The sequence below is a fragment of the Dipodomys merriami genome, unplaced genomic scaffold (genome assembly GCF_024711535.1).
Source record: "Dipodomys merriami isolate MVZ:Mamm:240054 unplaced genomic scaffold, mDipMer1.0.p SCAF_45, whole genome shotgun sequence".
Lineage (NCBI taxonomy): Eukaryota > Metazoa > Chordata > Mammalia > Rodentia > Heteromyidae > Dipodomys > Dipodomys merriami.
The window spans coordinates 10,081,232-10,107,158 of record NW_027206013.1 but is presented as its reverse complement, the minus strand read 5'-3'; the positions used below and the strand labels follow the sequence as shown (position 1 = coordinate 10,107,158).

Here is a 25,927-nt window from a genome sequence, read left to right as displayed (position 1 = left end):
GGGGGGGGGGGGGGCGGGCGATCCGCGGAGCCGGGGGGGGCACGGCGGCGGGGGGGGGGACCCCCGCGGATCGGCGCGCTGCGGGCGACGCTGCGGTGCCCGCGCCACCCCGGCCCCCGCCCCGGGGACGCCCGGCTGCGCTGCGGCGCCGCGGCTCTGAGCGCGCGGACGCCGGTGGCCCGCGCTCCCCGGGCCTCGGCGGCGGCTCCAGCCCGGCTCCCCCCCCCCCCGCCCGCCCCCGCCCGCGCCCCGCGCCCGCCTCCGCCGCCGCCGCCAGCCGCGCGCCCGGCCCCGCGCGCCCCGCGCCCCGCTCCGCGCTGCCCGCGCTTAACCCCTTCCGCGCCGCCGTTCCTCAGTGACCGTCCTCGCACCAGGCGGAAGGGAGGTCAGGCCGAGCTCGGCCAGTGGCTGGGCCACCCGCCCGGTTACCGGCTGGGGGGGGGGCGGGGGCGAGCCTCCGGGTCTCTCCCCGCGGGCCGGTGGGTGATGCTGGGGCGGGCGCGGCCTGCACCCAGCCTTACCACCGGCAGCTCGCCAGGGCTGGGAGATGTAAGACATAACCAGCGGAGAGTGCTGGCTTCATGGATGTAAGTATGCATGCATGTGTGCATGCATGTGTGTATGCATGTGTGTGCATGTATGCATGCATGCGTGCATGTCTGTGTGCATGCGTGCATGTGTGCGTGCATGCATGTCTGTATGCATGTATTTGTCGGTCGTGGGGCTTGAACTCTGGGTCTGGGCACTGTCCCTGCGCTCTTCAGCTCAAGGCGAGCGCTCTACCACTTGAGCCACAGCACCACTTCGGGTTTTCTGGTGGTTCATTGGAGATCAGAGTCTCATTGACTTTCCTGCTCTGGCTGGCTTTGAACTTCGATCCTCAGATCTCGGCCTCCTGAGTAGCTAGGATGACAGGCGTGAGCCACCTGCGCTTGGCCAACGTGGCATTTTTAATGCTAGTCTGAGTCTTGCCCATCGGGCTATACTCATACGAATTTCTTTTTCATAATTGTAGCTGCAATTCGGGTATAATTGAGTATCTCGCATTTCTTATTCATTAAATAGGTAGTCCAGTGGGCCTCTGGGCTTGGTAGGTGGCCTTATCTGTGAAATGAGAATATTATTGTGAATATGGAGAGGAGATCACCGTTGGAGGCCAGGCTGGATGAAACCTTAGGGAGGCTTATCTCAAAAACAAGCTGGGTATAGTAGTGCATGGCTGTAATCGCTACCTCAGAGGCAGAGATAGAGGGGATTACAGTCTAAGGCCAGCCCAAACGAAGATGGAGAGAGATCTTATCCAAAGATCAAACTAAAGCAAAAAGGTCTGGGGTTCAAGTGGTACAAGCTTCTCCCTAGCAAGGGCAAGGCCCTGAGTTTGAACATTGGTAGTATCAAAATAAAAAAAATTAAAGAGTGTGTACGAGGCTCGGGGGTGTTAAGGATAAAAATCCTTCTTCTATGGACAAAGGCATGGCATGGATCACAGAGCTGTTCCCAGCACTTAGTAATAAGCACTCATCTGTGCTGAGTCCTGACCACCACCCCAATTCCTGTTTATCTGGTCTTCCTCTTTTTCTTTGTCTAAGTCTTGGGTGTCTAGCCACCACCACCACCTCAGTATTGCTCACCCCCATCACTGGTCCTTAACCCCGAAAGATAGCAGCGAGCAAAGCCAGGGCCCGTGCAGGGCCTGTGAGCCACGGGCCGGGCAGAAAGGAAGGGAGGCTGAGGTGTTCTTCTGAGACCAACCATGGGACAGGCTTGAGTTTGGACTGGGGTTCAGCCCCCCTTCTCTGCTTCTCTCCACCATCCCTGGGGCTCAGGACCCCCAAGGAAACTCAAGCCCTCTCCAGCCGTCTCCACCAGCTCAGGGCCACACCCAGACTCATGGAGTAAGAAGAAACAACACCATCTCCGAAACAAGCGGTGAAGATCAGGCCAGAGCGACGGAGGAGAATTTCGGTGCATGAGATCAGACGACACTTTGGAGCTCTGCTCATGAACCCAGTCACTAACCCATACATCACTGTCATTCGAACCACCGCGTCTAAAAATAGGCTTTGCTCTAATTTCCTGAGTTGCGGATGGAAAAGGAGGGGTTGGGGGAGACTCGAGCTGTCGGGGCGGGACAGGGCTACCCTCTCCTCTGCAGGACGGGGTTCTTGGGAGGTCAGGAGGGGAGCGGACATCAGACATCAGGTGTGTGCTAGTGATCGAAGGCTCTGACCTCAGCCGGGGCCTGGGTGATGCGGCCTCTCTAACCTTCAGCCTCCCATCTCCATCCTCTTTGTAGCTGGGATTACAGGTATGTACCATCATGCTCGGTCTTGCCACTGTAGAAGCCTTTCTACCATCAAGAAAGAGACGAGAAGATAGGTTACCATCCTGGCGTCTTTTTTTTAACTCAATTTTTTCCCCCATGGTGAAAAATTCCATACTGAAACAAATGGCCGCACAAAAATACACACAGTAGGATGCAATATGGATAACAAGGCCGAACTGGAGCTGGCCATTTGTGAAGAATGGATAAACAGTGTTGTATTCACCCAGTGGAATACTATATAGCCATGAAGATGGGCAAACCATGGTTCTTAGAGCCACACAGATAAGTTTAGCCACATGCATAATAACAAACCCTCAAAGCCTGACCCCAAACAGCCCATGCAGCTTCTGCCACGTAGAGAAAGTTCAAAGGTCACAAACCAAAGCAGAAGAACAGGTGTTCCTGAGTTGAAGGCTGTCAGGGCTGGGGAAGGGGCTGTGGAGGCTTTGGGGTGCTGGTAAAGTTCCCACCGAGGACTGGGGTGCTGGTTGTGAGAGTGCGTTGCTTGTGAGAGTCACCGAGGCGCAGTTACTATTTGTACCTATGCCAGATGTCACGGGAGATTTTTTTTTTAATGTAGAAATCGCAAAATCCAGTATTTAAAAGCCCTTCGGTCTAGGCACCAGTGGCTCATGGCTTTCATCCTAGCTGCTCAGGAGGCTGAGATCTGAGGATTCTGATTCCAAGCCAGCTTGGGCAGGGAAGTCCATGAGACTCTCACCTCCAATGAACCACCACCACCACAAACAAAAGTCACGTGTGGAGCTGTGGATCAAGTGAGAGAGTCCTGGCCTTGAGCCCAAAAGCTCAGGGACAGTGACTAGGCCCTGAGTTCAAGCCCTGGACACACACACACACACACACACAGAGCCATATCACAGTCCTGGGCCAGCCACCCCAATACAAGGGTAAACTCTCCATCAGCCGCCCGCCCACCCCCGCCCCGTGCAGGGACCTCGAACACGTGAACCCAAGCCAGCTTGCATTTCAGGCTCACTAAAGAGATGTTTGTCTCCATCCACCCAGGCTGGGTAGGGACGAGGATTCCGGCCAGCGCTTGGGATACGGGATCCTGCAAGATAGGCGCACCCCACGAGTGATCAGATCTGGCGGCTTCTCGGGATCAAATGCCCCTAGTGGAGGCTGGCAGGCCGCCGCGGTGACACCCCACCCTGGAGCCAACATGTCTGCAGGGGAGACCTTCGGGCTGGGGCCGTCTTTGTGGGCACAGAGAATAAGGCAAGCCTGTGTTTTGGAGTCTGATCGCTGCCAGAGGAGCTGGGAAGCCCTGTGGGAGAGGCCAGGCAGGCCCAGATGCCGGGGTGGGCGTGGGGGTCTTCCACACAGCCTCTGCCCTTAGCCCCAGAAGCCCCGCCCCAAGGCAAAGATGCACACAGCCCTGAGCCAGCCCGCGTGGTTGTTATGATGAGAGGGGCCGGAAGCAGGGCCGCTCTGCAGGGCTTCGAGCATGAATGTTTACATACAGACTGGCCCTCGGTGCACTGGGCTTTCAGCCGTACGGGGAAGGAGAGATCCCCACCCAAAGGCAGGCTGGCCCCGTGAATAGATGCTCAGTTAACAGGGTGTCTTCACCCAGGTCCTCTTCCCAGCTCCTCTGGGGTTCCTGTTTACTGGATGCTTCCCGAAGATGCTCAGCGTAGTCTCTTTTCAAAGATGTGAAGGAAGGATTCTGTGCCAGATTTGGGGTTCGAGTCTCACCTCTAGCTCTTCCCAGCTGTGTGACCTTAGATAAGTTATCTTCCCCCTTCCATGTAAATGGAGGCAATGACATGTAGCATAAATAAGGTACTGCCTAATAGTTGTGTGTGTGTGTGTGCGCGCACACACATACACGCATGCACACGCGCACGTGCGTGTGCCAGCACCAGTCCTAGGGATTGAACTCGGGGCCCGGGTGCTGTCTCTGAGGTTTCTTGCTCAAGGGACAGTGTCCTGATTTTCAAAGCGGGGTTCAGTGGCTCACGTCTATCATCCCAGCTACTCAGGAAGCTGAGATCTGAGGATCACAGTTCAAAGCCAACCTGGACAGGAATATCAGAGAGACTCATCTCCGATTAACCAGCAAGAAGCCAGAAGTGGAGTTGTGATTCAAGTAGTAGAGTGCAAGCCTTGAGCACAAAAGCTCAGGGACAGCGCCCGGGCCCTGGGTTCAGAACTCCAGGACTGGCACAAGATAATAAATAAATAAACTCCAGCATCTACTAATTGTACAAGGGGGTTCTCAGTTGGGCATACCCCTGCCTGCTTACAATATGTCCTCACCAGATCCACCCCCTCCATTCTTCTCTCTTCCCCCAGCTTTATTTTTTTTTAATTTTTGTATAAAGGTGAGAGGCTACAGTAACTGAAGTCGGTAAGGAGTAGATTAGTTTTTGGATAATGTCACCCCTTCCCTTGCTCCTTCCCAGTTTTTCCCTCCCATCTCCTCCCACAAGTTGTACAGCTCGTTTAACACAGTGTCTAGGGCATACCACTGCTGCTTTTGTTCCTTTGTCCCTCCATTTCTGCGGCTCCCCTCACCTTCCCGAAGACAGATAAGCGAACAAACACAGCACAAAGAAAAGAAAAGCAGTAGAAAACCCTCTTGTTTCCATTTCTTGGAGTTGATTTCAATAAATATTAGTTCGTATGATCAGATGCACATAGGCATTGCGTCTTCGTCTCCTGAGTGCCCTCCTTTGGTCTCACTGTGTATGATTTATCATGTCCCCATGTATTTTAGATCCAGACATACTCTGTCTTGTCTCTCTGAGCTTGGCTTACCTCACTTAACATGATTTGTTCTAGGTCCGTCCATTACCCTGAAATTGTCATACTGTTATTCTTTCTAATGGTTGTGTACAATTCCTCTGAGTGTAGATATCACATTTTTGGAGCATCTGGGCTGTTTCCGTGGCATGGCTGTGCATAGTGCAGCAGTGAACATGGATGTGTAGGTGTCTTTACCGTATCCTGGCTTGTGATGGTCAGGGTAGATGCCCGGGAACGGTATGGCTGAGTTGTAGGGAAGGTCTGTGTTGAGTTTTTTGAGGACTCTCCAGACGGCTATCCAGAGGGGTTGTACATTCTCACCAACAGGGCAATAGAGTTTCTTTCCCCCACACCCCTGCCATTCTCTCCTCCTTTTTAAAAACAATTTCAACTGGGTTCACCATTAGATTTGACCATATGCCACCTCCCTTTCTCCATCCACCCTCCCTCCATTACTACCATTCTTGCCCTATAAAAGACCCAACGTAGCTGGGTGCTGGAGGCTCACACCTGTAATCCTAGCTACTCAGGAGGCTGAGATCTGAGGATCAGGATCACGGTTCAAAGCCAACCTGGGCAGAAAGTCTGTGAGACTCTTATCTCCAATAAACCACCAGAAAACCAGAAGTGGCACTGTGGCTCAAGAGGTAGAACTCTCACCTTGAGCTGAAGAGCTGAGGGACAGCGCCCAGGCCCAGAGTTCAAGCCCCACGACCGACAAAAAAAAAGACCCACATGCATCTATTATATTGATCAGATCAAACCCCCCCCCCCCCCCCGCCTTCCGGTCTCGTTTCCCTTTCCACTGCTTTCTATTATTCCAGTCTTCTGTGAGTTTCTCATGCCTGTCTTAATCTGCATCCACTGTTCCAATGTGGATACAATCTGGTTACAATCCATCTGGGTATTTTTGACTCTCTCAGGGTAGGTGCCCCCCCCCTCAGCCATATGGGTGTTAAGAAGAAGGGGAGAGCAGAGGGAGCAAGTGACTTTCTCAGACTTGTGGAGCTGGAAGGTTCCAGACCTGGGCCACCCGGGCTCCACGCTGGAGGATTTTCCATGGGGATAATTTGGCTGTCAGGCCTGGCTGATGGGCCCTCACCTGGCCCCCTCAAAGGCGGTTTGGAGACCTCACGTTCTCTAGAGAAACGTTCTGAGAAATCAGCTTCTTTAGCACATTCCGATTTAGACCCATGAGTCTCCGGGAGGAGAGAGTGGACACGCCGCCGTGGGGGGTGGGGGGTGGAGGGATTTTACCTTGGTGTTTGGCAACAGTCGGCCTACTTGGATTCCTTTTCAACGCCATCTCCCCAAGCCTTTCCCACTTCACAGAGAGCTTTGCAGGGGGTGGGGGTGGGGCTGGGGGCTGGGGTTTGCTGCGCAGGGGTCTAGAACAGCCCTGTAAACCCGTTGGCCTCACAGCCTTTCCAGTCAGGGAAACTGAGGCTGGGGAAAGTGAGCAATGGGAGCCACTGAAACTTGTCCCCAGCCTGGCCTTGGGACTGGGGCTGGGCAGGAGAGGAGCAAACGCTGGGACAGGACAGCCAGCCAGGATGAAGCGTGGCGTGTCCCCTCCCTCCCCAGGGACGGACGGGAACAGTGCTGTCTATGGCCCTGCGCCCGCGCCCTGCCACCCTGTCCCTCTCCACAGCCGGGTGCAGCCATCTCTTGCAACACACACAGCCCAGGATCCATCTCACCCCCTGCTTCCAGCCCCACCTGGCTCCCTGGCCCCCCGCAGCAGGCAGCCGGGCCTCCTCCCGTCCAGGCCCCGGGCCTCAAGCCCATTTGCTGTGGGGCTTCCAGCGTCTCCCCTGCAGTCCGTGTGCCCTCCCACACAGGGCCCGGCGTTCACCACCTGCCATCAGCCCCTGCGGGCTCTCCTCCACCACCCAGGCTACTCTGGCTCGCCCTGCTTGTTCAAGTCTTGCCCTTCTAGAAGCTTCTAGAATCATCCCACTTGGCTTCTGCATGGTCTCACTAACACAGCAGTCATCTAGAGAGAAACCAGTTCATCCAGTGGAATCTTGCATTCCCATTTTTGTCTCCTAAAGGGTCCTGGGAAGGCAACGCCATATCATGACTCAAAGAACGTTGGGATGGTTATTACATAAGCTGAAGCCTCTTCTCCTTGGTGCAAATTGTGTGTGTGTGTGTGCGCGTGTGCGCGTGTGCGCACGTGCCAGTCCTGGGCATGAACTCAGGGCCTACGTGCTGTCCTTGGGCTTTATTTTAGCTCAAAGCTAGTACTCTACCACTTGAGCCACAGCTCCACTTCTGCTTTTTTGTTTATGGGAACTGTCCCTTGTACCTTCAGCCCTGGGGATCTGAAGCAAGCTATGTCTGAGTGAAGAGTCTGGGGAGCCAAGTGGGGCCAGGCTTAGAACTATCATGGCTTGGATGCAGCCATTGGTCCAGGAACTGGTCTCATGACCCAAACGCAGCCAATCAGGGAACTTCCCTGGGAGTTTTCTAACCGGTGTTGATGGGAGGCAGCTGTATTTCATAGGGTCCTAAGGTTCTAACTTTGGAGATTCAGAGCTGCTTGTAATATTAGCTTGAGCCCACTGGGATGAGCCACCATGCAGACAAAAGGAGGAGAGGAGAGAAGACCAGAGAGGAGGGAAGGAGAGGAGAAAGAAAGAGGAGGAAGAGGAGAAGGGGGGAGAGAACGAGAGAGAAGGAGGGAGAAAGAAAGAGAGTGGAACTGATGGTTTCCAGATCCAGATGCACTCCCGGGTCTTTCTGCATTGGTGTATCTCAGGCAGGCTGCTTTTGGTGACTTGCAATGGCTGAAACTTTTTTTCCATGTCCCAATTTCACCTGTACACGTTTATTAAGTACTTGGCATGTGCCACGCTCTCTGCTAAGTGACGGACAGGGACACCACAGTAAGCTAAGAATGTGACTCCCACCCACCCAGAGCGTGTGGGGCGGGAGCAACGCTGTCCTGAGCAGGAGCCACCAGCCACATGGGAATACTTAAGTTTCAGATGACTATAATCAGGTCAAATGTCAAATCCAGAGCAAGAACACAAACAACCCAATTAAAAATGGAGCCACGCGGGGCACTGGTGGCTCAAGCCTGTCATCCTAGCTACTCAGCAGGCTGAGATCTGAGGATCGCGGTTCAAAGCCAGCTCGGGGAAGGAAAAGGCGTGAGACTCTTATCTCCAATCAACTATTCAGAAAAAGCCAGAAGTGGAGCTGTAGCTCAAATGGTAGAGCACTGGCCTTGAGCACGGAGAGGGACAGTGCCCAGGCCCTGAGTTCAAGCCCCAGGACCGGCAAAACAAACAAAAAGAACTGGATTTGAATAGTAGTTAACTAAAGAAGGCATAAAATGCCCCACAGGCCTAGCAGAAGGTGGCCTATATTGTTCATGGGCTGGGAAAGCCAGGGGAGTGAGCCCCCATCACCTTACACCTATAAGCCTGGTTGTTCTTGAAAAGGCAGACAGGAAGAAAGATGGCCAGGCTAAGGAGAAGGGAGCCACCGTACACTGTTGGTGGAGAGTGTTACAGCCATTCTGGAAACCAGTATGGAGCTCTCTGGGAAAAAAAAAATTCAAAATGGAGTTCCTGTGTTCTATGGCTGAATTCATGAAAGGAAGTGACACAGCTCTGAGGGTCCCGAGGGACATTTGACTTCCAGTGTCTTTACAGCACGCATTGCACAAAAGAGCCAAGACACAGAACCAACTGATAGATGAGTGGATGGATGGATGAAGGAAATAGGGTAGGCACATGCAGTGGAATATGATACAATCTGTAAAAAGGAGGGAATGCTGCTGGGTTCAACGGCATGCGGGGATGTGGAGGATATGATGTGGAGCAGACGAGGGCCAGACACAGAAAAGCAAACCCAGAACCAGCTCGTTTAGACGGGTCTGAGCGTGCAAAGGCTCAGCCCTGCACGGTCAATGAGTTCACCTTCACAAGAGCCATAGTTCATGATACTCTATCTTACAAGTTCCTGTCATTAAAACACCTGAGGCTTCCATAAGGGAACGAGATGGATAGGAGCTGGCTTATGTAAGCTTTTTATTGTTGTTTTGTTCTGTTCTGTTCTGTTGTTGGTTATGGGGCTTGAACTCAGGGCATGAGTGCTGTCCCTGAGCCGTTTTGCTCTAAGCTAGCACTCTACTACTTTGAGCCACAGCGCCACTTCTGGTTTTCTGGTGGTTCATTGGAGATAAGAGTCTCACAGACTTTCCTGCCCAGGCTGGCTTTGAACCACTATCCTCAGATCTCAGATTCCTGAGTAGCTAGGATGATAAGTGTGAGACACTAGTACCTGGCTACAGTCATTTTATACTACACACAACTATGTATGACCAAACGTTGAACATTTAATATATGTGATTCTTTCCCCCACATTTCGGGGGCTGGGTCCTGGTACTGGGCCTTGAATGCAAGGCCTAGGTGCCATCCATTAGCTTTTATACTCAAAGCTGGTGCTCTAGCGGCTGGGAAGGTGGCTCAGTGGTAGAATGCTTGCTTTGCATGCATGAGGCCCTGGGTTTGATTCCTCAGCACCACATAAGCAGAAAAAGCCAGAAGTGGCGCTGTGGCTCAAGTGGTAGAGCACTAGCCTTGAGCTGAAGAGCTCAGGGACAGTGCCCAGAGTTCAGGCCCCATGACCAAAACAAACAAACAAACAAACAAACAAACAAAAAACTGGTGCTCTACCATTTAAGCCACACCTCCATTTCTGGCTGGTTAATTGGAAATCAGAGTCTCATAGACTTTCCTGCCCAAGCTGACTTCAAATTGCAATCCTCAGACCTCAGCCTCCTGAGTAGCTGGGATGACAGGTTTGAGCGCCGGTGCTGGGCCCTCCAATGCTTGTGTTGAACCTTGAGCTTCTCCAGAAACGAGCAGCAGATGCACCTCCCCCTGAGAGTTCCCGCGATGCACTCCAGTGTGGCCCTGCACTTCCGTGATAGTCACACTTGCTGTTGCCTTTCACAAGCCCCGAATCCACGGGACGCCAACAGGCAGTGTACGTGTGGGGGAGGCTGGAGAGGGGATGGAGGCTGGTGGGCAAAGCCGGCAGGTGTCATCCCAAGGGTGTGAGCAGCCACCTGGGGCACACTCATCCTGGAGCTGGGGTAGGAGGGTGGAATCTCTGGATCCGCCCCAGGCCAGGGGCAAGATCCCTGGGGTGTCTGATACCCATGAAAGCTCAGCATTGTTGGCATTGTTCCCAGTGAGGTCCTCCCACCTGAAGAAAGCCCCACCCTCACCTCAGAAGGACCTGCTCACCGGCCCACCCTGCTGCCGGCTCAGCCACCCCACCCCAGCCACAGTGTAAACTGAGTCCTAGCTACTGGACAAAGAAATCAAGCTGGCACCATGCCCAGCAGGAGCCCCCCCTCACCCCCAGCGAGCAGGACTGGTGTTCATAAAGACCACAGGGGAGGAGGTGCTGGAGCGGCTGGTGCCTCACTCCTGTAATCCCAGCCACTCAGGAGGCTGAGATCTGAGGATTCTAGGTTTGAATGAAGCCAGCTGGGGAAAGAAAGTCTGTGAGGCTCTTATCTCCAGTGAATTACCAAAAAGCCAGAAGTGGAGATGTGGTGGCTCGAGTGGTAGAACCCTCGCCTTGAAAGAAAAGACAAGGAAAAATCCTTAGGGAGGGACCATGCTGAGGTTCTAAATTCAAAATCCAGTACCGGGACACACACACACACACACACACACACACACACACACACATACACACACACACACACACACACACACACACACACACACACACACACACACACACACACACACACACACACACAGACCACTGGGGCCAGGTTAGGGTCTGCTTAAAAACATCCAGGGCTGATGTTTTTCAATGATTCATTTATTTCCAGTAAAACCACTGCTGACTGTCAAAGGGAGAGAGGGGAGGCGATGCCTTCTGCTGATATTTTTCCAGAAAGAGAAGAAAGCATCTCTGTGGAATGGAGTCCAGGATTTGCTCAGCCCCCACCCCCAATTCCACCCCCACCCCCCACCATGGGCCTGGGGTCTGATTGAGAAGGCTGGTGAGCTCTTTGAAAAACCACACACACACACACACACACACACACACACACACACACACACACACACACACACACACACACACACACCCCACTCCTAATTGGTAGCGTTCAACCATAACGAAGGAAAAAAGGCCACCAAGCAGCGCCATTTCAATTGTACATCGTGACCTTTATGCTTGAAATGGTTTCACACATCCTGTTCCTAGTTTGGGGGTTCTGGCACTCAATAATTCTCCAAAGGATCTCCTTCAGTTCTTTTTTAAGTTTTTTTTTCCTCCACAGGGCTATGATTTTGCAGGGCTCCTGTCCCTGCTCCATTTCTAGGCCTCACCCCTAGAAGATCCTGAAAATCCTGGTGACCCCAACAATTCTTCTTGGACTTGTTGGCTTCCATGTTTCCTCGGATCGCCTCTGCTTAGCCGGTCAGAAGATCGGGAGGGAGGCCTTGTCCCCTTCACTCAGCCAGGAGAAGAGTCAGGAGGCTCATGCCTGTAATCCTGGTTACTCATAAGGCTGAGACCTGGAGGACTGTGGCTTTGAAGCCAGCCCAGTCTGTGAGACTCCATCCCTAATTAATCATTAAAAAATAGCTAGACAAGGGGCTGGGAAGGTGGCTCAGTGGTAGAGCACTTGCCTTGCATGCCTGAGGCCCTGGGTTTGATTCCTCAGCACCACAAAAGCAAAAAGAAAAAAGCCAGAAGTGGCGCTGTGGCTCAAGTGGTAGAGTGCTCGCCTTGAGCTGAAGAGCTGAGGGACAGCGCCCAGGCCCAGAGTTCAGGCCCCACGACTGGACCCAAAAAAAAAAAAAGCTAGACAAGAGGTGTGGCTCAAGTGGTAGAACACCAACTAAGTACAAGAGAGCCAAGTAAGAGAACTCAAGGCCCTGAGTTCAAACCTAAGTAGTGTGGGTGAAGGGAGAGAACAGGGCTTCTCTCCTAGCAATCAGCACTGGAGAGGAAATCCTGGGTTCAAATCCTGCCATGAACATCCTCTGAATCCTTAGTAAATGACCAGGGCTGATCTTGGAGAGGGTTACAGGGTTGCTCTGGGTAGAACAGAGGTCAAAGGGCTTCCTGGTGATGGACTGCTCAGGGCCTTCAAGTGCTGAAATGTGTGGATAATTCTGGGGAAAAAAGCTCCCATCTTGAGAAGACCTGAGGGTACTTAGATCTAGCTGAAGGTAAGAACAGATTTCTTGAGGACTGTCGGTCTCTCTGGGGTTGACCTAAAATTAAACAACAACAACCACAGAATTTACTCACACTAAACCTCACAGCACTTACCCCAATCCTGTAAGGATTAGGATGAGTTGGGGAAACTGAGGCACAGCCCACGTTAACCCACCCAGGGTCACACTTGTTAAGGGCAGAGGCAGGATTTGAACCCAGGATTCCCACTCTGGTTTCAATTGCTCATTCCCAACTTTGCTAATTCCCCCAAAGGGCTCTCACTCACCTCCTAGATGACAGTGAGGTGAACAGTGTTTCTAGAACCTTCCAGAGCTGGGGGCTCCAGCAAAGAAGTCTGTGTACCTTTTCAGCTACTCCCACTCTCTGGACAGTGCCAGCAGGCAGGCAGTGCCAGGGTGGCTGGAGCCTGGGTTTGGGGTCCTGCTTGCCTGGCCCCAAGCAGCGCACCCCCCTCCCCACCGCCGCCCCGTTTCTCCTGACCCAGGCTCTGACATAGCAGACCACAAAGGGGCTCCAGGGGCCCCTCACCCTCCTCGCATTCCTGACGCCTCAGGCGGAAAGAATTTCCAACCAGACTTGGCCGCAGGAGGGTCTGTGGTCTGGCTTCACCTCCTAGAAGCTCTGAGGAGCTGGCGGGCGGGCCAAAGAGCCTTTGTGTGCCCCAGCGCCCTGCTAAGAATAACCAGGCGCCCCACCCACCCCCACCATGGCCGCAGCCAGCCCCTCCTCAACCTCCTCTCCGTTTGAACTCTCTTCGGCAGGAGAGAAATTGGACGGTGAGCCCAGTGCTGGAGATCTGAGCCCCGTTAGGAAGGTGCTATGGTCAAAATCACACTCCTCCCAGGGTACCCTTTTCCTTGGTGTGTGTGTGTGTGTGTGTGTGTGTGTGTGTGTGTGTGTGTGTATGTATGTGTGTGCATGTGTATGCATGCGTGTACGCTTCTGTTACTGAGCATACTGTATCATGGGCTTATGGATTTTATTTGTGGTCTGTCTTGCCTTGGTGGATGGAGTATCTTTCCCAAAAGGGCCTGTGAGTTTTTCTCCTCCGTCTAGGCGATTCGTGGGCCCATGTCAGCTCTTCCCGGTGAAAACTGTTTCTAAGTACCCTCTATAATCCAGCTGACTTGCGTGTGCACGCACACACAGATACACACACACACACACACACACACAATGTACCTGTCAGCTACTGCTGCCTAACAAACAGGCCCAAACTCAAAGCCTCCTTCTTTTACTCATTGTCAACAATCTGTTGCCCAGCCTTCTGGCCTCCACTGGGCTTCCTTACCTGAGTGTAGCTGGTTGGCCAGGAGGTGGCTCTGTGGTCTCGGCTGGCCTCTTCTATATTTGGGGAGAGGGTGACCACCAGGATGGCCTTGGTGGGGGATAAACTGTTCTCATGAGAGCCTGCCCCTCTGTCGGGCTAACTGGCCTGTCCCAGCGAGGCTGGGCAAGTTCCTAAAGAAGAGTCAGTGCTCCAGTTCACTTAACCCGGAAGCGAAGACCTGGCGCAGAGTCCCCCCTTCCACCATTGTCAGCACCACTGATGAGACCAGTCTGGCTCTCAAGATTCCAGGCAAACAGACTCCACCCATTAACGAGAATCAAGGCACACAGGGATCCTGAGGGAGGCTGGGGGTGGGGAGGGTGGAGTACCAGGGCCCAGGACCCATAACTGCAGGCAGGATCCCCCCCCCCACCCCAGCACCCCTCCCGGTGCCCAGGCCAGTGCCCTGGGAAGGCCTACCCCAGGCCCATCCAGAGCTGCATTCACAGCAGGACTGTCTCCTCGCCCATCTCTGGAGAACGGAGAACCCCACCCACTGGCCTTAGTAAAAGACTCCTGGGAGCAGAAACCCCACTAGCCCTGATTTTTAGATCATTAATCATCAGGACACCTGGCCGTGCCTGCAGCTCTCTTCCTGGGGCTCTCCGGCTCCCCCCTTCCCCAAACCACCCAGGGAGTCCCGCTCCGTACCCTCCTGGGGGAGGGGAGGCTGCTGCTCAGTGAGATCGAGCCCGTGAACTCGGCTCCTTTCCACAGCTCAGCCTGTCACAAGTGAGCACGGATGTGCACACGCATGACCCAGGAGGAGACCAGAAGCACCGGCCCCTAGCCCCCTGCCACAGGCTGCCTGCCTGTTGGGGGATGAGAGGTACAGGTAGAAGAGGCTGTGTCATCCAGATTCCAGTCAGCCCACCCCAGTTCAGTGTTACCTAAACCCCGCCGGGACCAGCAGAGCTGCCCAGGGGACAGCTGCACCATAGGGTCGCTGGTTATGCTTATTTCATGAGACGGGGCTTGTTTGTTACACAGCAGCATTACTGTAGCACTGAGTGACGGCTATAACTTGGGACCAGTTCATGCTGATGCCTTCCAGCAGGCTGGAGAGGAGAAGCCCCCTGGGCCTAGGACACACACTGGGTGGAGTCTGGTTCTGGCAGGAGGGATGTTTTTGTCAGAGATGGCCAGGGAAGCTGACTCACAGGCACAGCCTGAGTTGGAGTGGTTTTTCTCCTTTCTGATGGATCGGGGTTCTCCACTGCTCAGGATCCCTCCCACAGGAGTGTATGTTTTACTACTGCAGAATACATAATGGAGACCTGTCAGTCCCCTGGCCCAATCAACACACGTGCCGGACAAGTGGCTCAGCTGATGAGACCCCTTCTCACCGCCCACCCCCCCAAATGCATGTGCAGGTACACACACACACACACACACACACACACACACACACACACACACACACACACACAGCAGCAGCAGCAGCAGCAGCAGTAACAACAAAGTTCCTCCTGTCTCCTGGGAATTCTTACTACAGATTACAAGCACCTCATTGCCTGGCTTTATCATTTTAACTAACACGGACACATCTAAATAACCACACCGCCATGTGTCATTATGATGAAGTGGAGGCAGAGCAAGAGGCTCTGGGTGTGTGTGTGGAGAGGGGGCTTGACGGCTTGCTGCTTGAGAAATGAAGGCACCGCGGGCAGATGAGGGTGAGGGGGTCCTGTGTCCCCCAGACACGTGATGAGCTGGGCGGTGGAGGCATTCCCACGATTTGCTCCGTGTTCCTTTCTCTTAGTTCACTGCAGCCCAATGTTTCCTCCTGCTCCCTGACCCTTAGCTGGGCCATGTGACTTGCTGTCCCCAATTGCAACATCTGGAGCTTCTGAAATAATTGGACAGGTTCTGAGCTCCTGCCCTGGGCTTTCCATGACATCTGGGTTTGCATTTGCTCTGTGTGTGTGTGTGTGTGTGTGTGTGTGTGTGTGTGTGCGTGTGCATGCATGCATGCATGCGCACGCCAGTACTGGACTTGAACTCCTGGCCTCATGTTCTTGCATAGCTTTTTTTTTTTTTTTTTTTTGCACAAGGATTGCACTCTACCACTTGAGCCACAGCTCTACTTCTGGCTCTTTTTTTTTTTTTTTAATTGGAAATGAGGGGAAGTGGCGCTGTAGCTCAAGTGGTAGAGCGCTCGCCTTGAGCTGAAGAGCTGAGGGACAGCGCCCAGGCCCAGAGTTCAAGCCCCACAACCGACAAAAAAAAAAAAAAAGAAATGGAAATGAGGGTCTCAAGGATGTGTCTGCCAGGGCTGGCTTCCATCTTGCTCCTCAGATCTCAGCCTCTTGAGTAGCTAGGATGACAGGCGTGAGCCACCGCACCTGCCTTAGTTGCTCCTCTTGGGGTGTGTGTACCCGGCCCTCAGAGGGGCACAGTGGGGCGATGGCCACTGTTCAGAATGGAAGACAAAAGGAGCAGGGCTAAAGCTGCCTTCAGTCATCCCTAGCCGGGACACAGAACTGTATAAAAGAAATGTCAGCTTGCCGGGCGCCAGTGGCTCACGCCTGTCATCCTAGCTACTTAGGAGGCTGAGATCTGAGGATCGTGGTTCAAAAGCCAGCCAGGGCAGGAAAGTCTGTAAGACTCTTATCTCTAATAAACCACCAGAAAACCAGAAGTGGTGCTGTGGCTCAAGTGGTAGAGCGCTAGCCTTGAGTTGAATTGCTGAGGGACAGCGCCCAGGCCCAGAGTTCAAGCCCCATGACCAACGCCCCCCCTCCAAAAAAAGAAAAAAGAAAGAAATGTCAGCTTTGCAAACCAACAAGACTGAACTCAGGAGCTTGAGCTTGCTAGGTAGATGGTTCTACCACCTGAACCATACCCCCAGTCATTTTGTTTTTTTTTAGTCTGCTTTTCAGTTAGGTTCTCACATTAACTTTGTCTGGAACTTCAGTCCACCTATGGATAAGCTAGGGCCACACCCGTGTCCTGCCACACCTGGCTTATCTTTGGGGGTAGGGTCGACTTCTCACTGGGCTGGCCTCACACAGCGATCCTCCTGTCCCTGCCTCCTGAGTCACTAGGATTACAGGCCAACACACCATCATGTGTTTTGTTTTTGAGATAGGGTACTGCTAACTTTTGCTGGGGGTGACCTTGACCTTTGCTCCTTCTGTCTTGTTCTCCCCAGTAACTGGGATCACAGGCATGTGCCACCATACCCATCTCCTTTGTCATTAATGACCTTCAACTATCATGTTTACCCCAGATTCTAGGAGTCAGAAAATCTTCTCCAAGAGGCAGAGGTACGTACTGTAGCCTTTCTGAACCACATGGCATACGCCTTACTGCTCTCCCAGGCTGTTAATTTCCAAGCAGCAAACACACACCACATCAATGAATGAGCAGGGCCACGTTCCAATAAAGTTTTATTTACAACAACCAGCTGTGGGCTGGATTTGCCGACCTCTGACCTAGGAAGTTAAAGGAAACCAGAGTTTGATTGCACCCAGGACCTGTGCAGGTTGGACTTCTCTAACACAGGGCCCAGGCTGTTGACGTAGATTCTAGAAGTCACCGCCAAGGGTGCTCTGGGGACAGGGGAGGGGGCATTCTTGGCTAGCCAAGTGGACAATGAAGTCATAATGCTTCAAAGCCTGGGCTCTGGGCTTCAGACAGACATGAGTCAGAGCCCAGCGCCATCGTCCCTCCGTGCGGACGGGGGCCGGGGCAGGGGGGAGAGCAGGATCCCTTGTAGCCAAGAGTTCATGTCCTCGTGTGCAAAATGGAAATGACAACAGTCTTGGTGTTCCAGGCTTTGGGGGAGAGGGGAGGAAGGATAAAAATCATACAGGATGCCCAACGCCCTCGCCAGTTTGTATGAAAACAAATGAACAAATAATAAATATCAAATACAACAAGCCGCTTCCAAAATGCAGAGGGAGGGAGGTTTGTTTGCCAAACCCCAGTGCAGTGGGAAGGGGAAAAAAAACAACAACCTGGAAATGGAAAAATTGCTGGCCTTCTATTAGCTTCTAGAACACAAAATCCTCTAAGGCGATTAACTCTGCAAAACAGATATTTGGGGAGTGATGACTAGCTCATGGATCGCGTGTGTGGTCTAGAAGCTTCTTCAGGTGATGGCAGGACCTCTACTCATGTTCCTCCCCCTCTGCCCACCACCACCCCAGCAGGTAAGGAAGAGGATGCAGGATCCGGGGTCCTGCGGGGAGGGGTAGGGGAAGGGGCTGGGTGCCAGGGATGGGGGCAGGGTGGGGGACTCCAGGTAGAAAAATCTCTCCCGATTATCTGCAGGGGAGGGTAGTTCAGGGTGGAGAGAAAGGATTAATATGAAGGAAAAAAGAGGATCAGCAAGGATTAGAGAGGGCAAATAGAACAAATACCCAGCCACTGGGAATGTCTATACACCTGACTTTTCCACCATCCCGATAAGCTCTTTAAAATACTTTCAGCTTCTCTGCTTATTGTATCGGGTGTCTCAGGATTAAAAACGCTCGAAAGTTCAGGGGTCAGGTATAAATTGCATCATTCAACCTAATCAATCCCAACAGGCCCACACGTCCCAGGGACTAAAACTCCACGGCCGTCTCTCCAGATGATCATGCTTCCAAGGCCCTGTCTTCTTGATGGTTTTTTATTTTGCCACAAAGTCTCCCAGACTTTTCTGGCTCTCAGCTTCCCGAGTAGCTAGGATTACAGGCGTGAGCCACCAGGGCCGGCTGAGAGCAAGCCTTCTTAAGGGGCTCGCTCAGGTGGCCCTGTTTGTCCCCCAGAGTTCTTTGGCAGCGGCCCCATCTCTCTGCACTGCCAATCTGTTCCTCCTCTTCCCCTGCCAGCCTTCTCTCCAGCTCTTTCTCCCTCCACCCCTCATCCATCTTGCCTTGCCCAGCCCAGTGCCAAACCCCAGCTGGGAGCTGCCACCCACGTTCCCGTCTCCATCCAGCCTGCCCCTAATTTCCTCCTCCAGGAGTCCGAGCTTCTCCAGCACATTCTTTCCATCTTGGATCGCGTTGGAATGTGGCTAGTGACACACAGTCCCCAGTGAACGGGATGGGGTCTAAATTCAGATTTAATCTCTCCAAGCTGGGTGAACCCAGAGAAGGGACATCACACCCCTGGACTCGACTCCCCACCCAAAAAAGAGATAGCAAGATAATAGGAGCAGGCACAAGGGCCTTTGTGGATGATGTGCCAACTCCATCTCTGCATGGCTGTGTCCGTGGTCTCCAGTGCCTGTCTGTTCAGTGGTAGTAGTTGGTATGTCAGAGGCAGGGAGCAAGACACTGGCCTGTTGTCCTGCCATGGGCAGAGAAGCAAACAGGCCTGTGGTTAGTTGCAGGTTGCTGTTTCTCATCCATGGTTCTGATGCCCTTCAAAGGATTAAAAAAAAAGACATCTGAAACTGCCAGGTACTAGTGGATCATGCCTATAATCCTAGCTACTCAGGAGGCTGAGATCTGAGGATCGTGGTTTGAAACCAACCCTGGGCAGAGCTGGAAGTGGAGGTATAGTTCAAGCCACACCTTGGTAGATGGACATTGGATGGATGGATGGATGGATGGATGGATGGATGGATGGATGGATGGACATATGATGGGTGGATGGATGGATCCATGGACATATAATGGGTGAATGGGTGGGCTGATGGGCAGACAAACCATGCTGTGACATATCAGTCTCACCTTACAAATGAAGACAGTTTTGAAGTGGGCTCAGCATGGTGGTGAATGTCTGTAATCCCAGTTACTCAGGAAGGCTAGGTACAAGGATTGTGACCCAAAGTTAGGCAAAGAGCATAAGATCTGTGTGAAAAATAACTAAAGCATAAGAAGGGGGAGGAGGAGGAGGAGGAGGAGGAAGAGGAGGAAGAGGAAGAGGAGGAGGAGGAGGAAGAGGAGGAGGAGGAGGAGGAGGAGGAGGAGGAAGAGGAGGAGGAAGAGGAGGAGGAGAAGGAGGAGGAGGAGGAGGAGGAAGAGGAGGAGGAGGAGGAGGAAGGGGACGAGGGCAGCGACTAGGGGTATGGTTCAGTGGTGGAGTGTCTGTCTAGCAAGCACGAGGTCCTGAGTACAGCCAAAAAGTGGGAATTTTTTCTAAGTGAGTCCCTTTAATGACCTAGCATTGTCAAATAGCTGGGCATCCCCATCTTCTTTAAGTAGGAAAAGTAACTCAGCCTTTTAGAACCCTAGACTGTAACCTGTCTGCTGTGTGTGAATTTGCAGGACGCTGTGCCGTGATCACAGTTCTGTAGGTAAACATGTGTGTAAAAGAGCCTCTGACCCCAAGGATGCGGTTTCTGCCGGAGCCTCTGGGAAGCCTTGGGTCAAAAGACAAAAGAACAAGCACAGGCCAAGAGCAAGCACAGGCCAAGTGTCCAGTAAACACCCAGTGTTTTATTACATGTGACCTGCCAGATCCTCTCTCCACTCTGCATGCAAAGTAATTTGCATTCCATTTTCCAGGTGAGAGACACTGAGGGTAATGAGCTTGCAGGTCAAAGTGGCGGAGTTGCGGGCCTGGGGGGCAAGTGGAAGCGTTGTTTAAGGATTTCAGACCTTCTCCGGGTGATCTCCAGGCCGTGCTGTTAAGGAAAGGGATTGCACGGTTCTCATCCCCTCTTCCCAGGTGAGCACTCTCAGGCTGGGAGCTGGGTACCACTTTCAAGGGCGGCGATTCAATCCCAGAGGGAAGCTGGATTCTGGGTCCCTGCCAAGGCAGACAAAAGGGAGGGGGGTGAGGTGGGGGGGGGCGCTGCTCCAGGGTTTGCTCGATGCCTCAAATCCCTTCATTACACTCTCCTTGCAGTCACAGCATTTTGACTCTGGTTAAAATGCAAATCGTACCTGGAAGGGATAATACAGAAAGCCATTATCAGCCTGGAAGAAAGCCACGGCACATCTGGGCCCAAATTCCATTCTGAATACCTTTGGGTTGCTCTTTTAATAACTTTAAAATTCTTCTCGCAAGCAATTCATGTTCACTGTAGAAATTTAGAACATGCAGAGAGGCAGAAGAAAATAAATGAATGGAGACAAGGGAGACAAAAATCACTGGAAATCTCTCTCTCTCTCTCTCTCTCTCTCTCTCTCTCTCTCTCTCTCTCTCTCTCTCTCTCTCTCTCTCTCTCTCTCTCTCTCTCTCTCTTCACCTCCCTCCCCATGTAGTAACATAACTCTGGGTTGTCATTTATATCCTCCATTCCCCATCCAACTCATTGTTAGGGCTCACTCCAGGCTACGGATTGGTGGATGGGGAGTATGAAAACCAGAAATAGCCAATCAGAGAATCCCAGCCTCTGTTTGTGATTGGTCCACAGAAGGGTGCATAACCAATCTCAGCCAATAAGAGCCTTCATTCCAATGAAAGCCCAGAATTCTCATTGGAATCTTCATGAAAGAAGCCACCTAGATCCAACTGTACCTGAAGTGAGTGCTCTTAGACTTTCTGGTTCTTACGTTGAAACAAATAGATATGATAACAACATTAGACAACTTTTTTAACAATGGCAATTTCATGTGGTTTAAGATGGTGAGAATTTCTTAGCAATCACCCCCCTTTTTTAAGTAAGTTAAGCTTGAGTTTCTATTTTGTAATTGAAAAAATGCTTTCCAATGCAAAACATGTTGATTATGTCTCACATTATGTCTCCTTTACATACTATTTTTTCTGTTCGTTAGTATTGGAATGGAATCGAATTGAATAGAACAGAAGGATATGGCATGGAACAGAGTGCAATAGCATAGAACAGAATAGAATAATCATAGCTCCTTGTTGTGGTTTGTATCTTAAATATTCCTCCAAAGGCTAATGTGCTACAGCTCATCCCCAGCTCCTGTCATTACTGGGAAGGGGTGGGACCATGAGGAGGTGTGGCCTAGGAGGAGGAAGTGAGGTCACTGGGGGTTCCTGGGCGGGGGTATGAGCACCCCAGCCCTTCCTCTGCTTGCAGAAACCATGAGGTGAGCAGGCTGGCTCCACCTCGCACTCCCACAGGCCCCAAGGTCAGCTGACCATGCAGTGAAACCATGAGCCAAAGTCAATCTTTTCTCCTTTACGTTGGTCTAGCTCAGGTCTTAGCACTGAAAAGCCGACCTACACTCCCCTTGTAATATGCTACCGCAGCATTTTCGTATTAAGAATTAAAGCTTTATGAATCTGTAATTTATTAGCGTGCAATTAGGTGTTCAGGATCTGTCTTCTACAGACGGAAACTTCCAGGAGAACAGTGTTTCGTTTCAGTCAAACACATAGGACTATATTAGGTACTCAAGAAATATTTGACTATACCAGTCTGGATATACAATACAAAGAGAACCAGGCGTGAGAGACTGATTTACAGCAGTCAGGATACAGCTGCTTGAGACCCTGTCTCGCGGTGTAAGATCGGGCACACAGCGAATAATGAAAAGTGCATTAGAAGAAAAGTAGCCCTCTACCTAAAGGCATGGCAGGCTCCGTAGAAGACACAACTGCCAATGAAAGAGCTCCCCAGCCAAAACTTGGCAGGGGCCAGGCAGGAAGACACAGAAAGGAAATCTAACAGCAAGCTTCTTGGCTCAGAAGCCACAGAAAAAGGTGCAGCAGAAGGTTTTTTAAAAGCAGGATATCCATTGCTCAGGTAGAAAGAGATGGATGGATAGAAGAATGGATGAGTGGATGGATGTCTGTGAATGAATGGATCGATGATTATGGATGGATGGGTGTCTGGATAGATGGATGGATGCTATAGATGGATGGATAGATGGATGGATGGATGGATGGCTATGGATGAGTCTGTCAGCAGGTAGGTAGATGGACAGTGTGTGCAGATACACATGGACAGGTATGGACGAGCACATGGAGGACGGTACTGGATCCTGATGCATTAGACATGCCTCAAGTTGGGGCAGTAAGATGCTGGGCCAGAACTAAAAGGCTGCCAGCCAATCGGCCACAAACAGGCTCTCTGATGATCCGATAGGTTTCTGGCATCAGGTTGTGTAGAGGGCTGGCATTGTCAGACAGGTGCACGGTCCCGTGTCTCTCACGTATGAGATGCAGCACACAGAAGCCCCCAGCTCACAGTGAGAACGCTGGGCTGGGACTTGAACCCAAGGTCTTCGTCTCTTTGTGGCTGGCTTTGGAGATGATCTGGTCTGTCCCCTTGGGCCCTTTCCCCTTCCCCACCTCCTGTGCATTCTAAGTAAGGACAACAAGGCCCTGAGCAGTCACAGGGGTTCTAGAAGGTTTCCTACCATCACTCCTCCCTGTTGAACATCGGGGAAGGATCCTAAGGCACAGGACCAGAGGTCCTGACACAGGGCCACCTGGGAAGGTGATCAGAAGATAGTTGATGACTTTCCCATCACCAGATGGAACTGACATAGGATGGTGGGGACAGCCCTTGTGCTGGGCAGAGGTCAGGGACCAGGACAGTGCCTCCAGAGTGATTGTCACTGGGACCCACGTGGGGTCTGAATGCGGGTGCTCCGGGATGTGATGCCAGCCAAGGCTCCTTAATGTCTGTCTCTCTCTTTCTCTCTGCCTGTCTCTTAAGTGTCTACCCCCCCCAGTAATGCACAGCTTGAAGTGCTGCGCGGCACCCCAGCGGGTACCTACCACAGCTCACAGGGCCTGCAAGACACTGTAGTGAGGAAGAGAACAGACCTCAGGATGGACACGACCCCAAGCAGTTTCATGAATGGAACACAGGTGCGTGCGCAGTGGTTTCCAGGATCGGATGTAAATAACACGTATGTGTCCAACAGAGAAGATGGGCGTGCATCTGGCAGGGGAGGGCTGCATTGGCTGCATTGTCGCCAAGCATCGGTGACAATGAAAGGATGAATGAGTCAATCGATCAATTAAGGAGCAAATGAATGAGTCATCAAATGGCTGAGTGAGAAAATGAGTAAACGAATCAATGAGTGAATGAACCAATGAATGAGTGAGTGACCAAATGATGGAGTGAGCACATGGATAAGTGGATGAGCAAATGGATAAGTGAATGAGCAAATGGATAAGTGGATGAGCAAATGGATAAGTGAATGAGCAAATGGATAAGTGGATGAGCAAATGGATAAATGGATGAACCCATCCACCAATGAATGACCCATGAGGAACTTAGATGGACAATAACTTGAAGGTACCAAAACAAGGGAGTCCAGGCCCTCACCCCAATAATCCCAACACAAGGCCACACCCCCGAAGCCCCCCTTTTGGGAAGGGTGCCCCTGGACCTCAGCAGCAGGATGTGTGCCCAGGATGGGGACCCCAAGACCCCAGAGTCAGGTCATTCCCAGGGCTCATGCGTGGTAGAACCAGACCTGGGGGGGAGGGAAAGGGGGGCTGCGCATGCACCCGCGCCTGCACACACCTCTGCATCTCAGGTGGCCAGGTACGCGCTCCGGTCTGCATCTTTCTGCACCACTTGCAGCTTCTGAAGAGCGCAAATAACTTTTAGGAGCAAAGAAGAAGAAGTCTTCTCTGCTGGGAAGGAAAATATTGGGGTTCTGCCAACATTGGGATTCTGTGGCCTCTCCTGCCAGAGTCAGGATGGCTGGTGTATTCTTGGGGGTCCTCAGAGCCCCCTTCCCCCCAAAAGGCCATAAGGCTGCAGGGGCTGCAAGCGGAGGGGTCCTGCCGGAGTCTGATTTTCTTCCTGTAAGGACCCAGAGCGGCAGCAGCCCGTTTCTTGACTTCCCTCGGCCTCCCTGGCCTGGGACTGGGCCAACCGAGCATTAATTCCTGGGTGAACAAAAAATTCAGTGAAGAATCACTGGAGCCCATCTCATCTGGGCTGTGTTCTGAGTGTTGGTGGAAAGGTGAAGAATTGCTGCTGGGCCTCTTAGCTACTGTCATCCTCGCTACTAGGGAGGCTGAGATCTGAGGACCACGGTTCAAAGCCAGCCTGGGCAACGAAGTCCATGAGACTCTTATCTCCAGTGAGCCACCAGAAAACCGGAAGTGGTGCTGAGGCTCAAGTGGTAGAGTGCTGGCCTTGAGCCGAAGAGCTGAGGGACAGAGTCCAGGCCCCAGAGCTCAAGTCCTAGGACTGGCTAATAATAATAATAATAAAGAATTGCCCCCATACCCCCTGGTTTTAGGGCCATGGCTCCCATGAATGATTGGAGATGTAGAAAACAAGAACTAGGAGCTGCCTTGAAGACCAAAGCCTGAGTCACTCATCAAACTGACACCCCATGTACACTATGGGTACAGTATGTGGCTACCATAACATACCAGTTCCACAGGCCTGTAAACAGAGGCACAATAGCAAAGGAAAACAAAACTTGCCCAGGAACACACGCTAACAGTTCGGTGGAGCTCCGTGCAGGGGTTTCCTCCTGTCTTCTAAGTCTTGTCCTAAACAAGGCACCAGATTGCTCAACTACAAAAATTCTCTTAACTCTTTGCTTTGCATTTGAAATAACATGCTATTTATGCCTACGGGGAGCTTAGCATGTTCTGGGCACATGGCCTGTATGGGAATGGGCCCATTGAATCCTTCTAGCAGCAGGGATCAATTAGGACTGGGATTAAAAACACAAAAACAAAAACAGGGCACCAAACAGCAGCAGCCTAAGGAAGGAAGTTTATTTCTCTTGGATGTTAAACAAACTCCCAGGCAGACGTCAATGAGTCCGGCTCATTTCTTTCCTGAGACTCTGCTGTTCTTCACAGGTGAATTCCTCCATGGTCCCGTGGGGCTTCTGGAGCGCCTTTATCACAACCGCATCCCAGGCAGCAGGAAGGAGGAGGGAACGAGGCCCTGCTCACGCCTCTCTTTTAGGATCTCTATAAGTCAGTTTTTTGTCTCTATAACCAAACGCCCAAGGCAGCCTAACTCTATCACAAAGAGGTTTCCTTAGCTCAGAGTTGCAGAGGTTCAAAGCCCAAGGTCAAGATGAAGGTCACATGTCAGTATGGCTTCTGGTGAGGGATTGACAAGTAGTTGGTGTCAGCTCCAAAGTCAGGGCTCCCATAATCCTTTCTGAGGTCACGTCCAATGATGTAGTTACCTCTCCATAGGCCCCACCTCTTAAAGGCCCACATCACTTCCCAATTCTGAAACCTCCAACACCTGAAACTGGGGGGGGGGAGGGGAGGGAGACACACATTACACATTGAAACTTTGCCAAAACCCATAGCAGGGTGACACATCTCGTGTGGTCACATGACCTGCCCCAGGCTTGCTAGGAAGAGTTTCTGTTCCACAAGGTCAGGGATCGAATTGTTAAAAGTCCAGGAAGAGCTGGACACTGTAATCCTAGCTACTCAGAAGACTGAGTAGCTGAGATCTGAGG

The 25,927-nt window shown here is 52.1% G+C and overlaps 2 long non-coding RNA genes across 2 annotated transcripts; both read left to right on the top strand.

Annotated features, from left to right (window-relative positions):
- The first annotated feature begins 386 nt into the window (after nucleotides 1–386).
- Nucleotides 387–17,765, top strand: LOC138808518 (uncharacterized). The gene is made up of 3 exons (XR_011366476.1): nucleotides 387–587; nucleotides 16,816–16,930; nucleotides 17,657–17,765. It is a non-coding gene; the product is annotated as an uncharacterized lncRNA (long non-coding RNA).
- Nucleotides 17,766–20,124: 2,359 nt separating this feature from the next.
- LOC138808517 (uncharacterized) lies at nucleotides 20,125–25,685 on the top strand. Its single transcript, XR_011366475.1, has 4 exons — nucleotides 20,125–20,267; nucleotides 20,959–21,067; nucleotides 23,179–23,333; nucleotides 25,305–25,685. It is a non-coding gene; the product is annotated as an uncharacterized lncRNA (long non-coding RNA).
- Nucleotides 25,686–25,927: the final 242 nt, after the last annotated feature.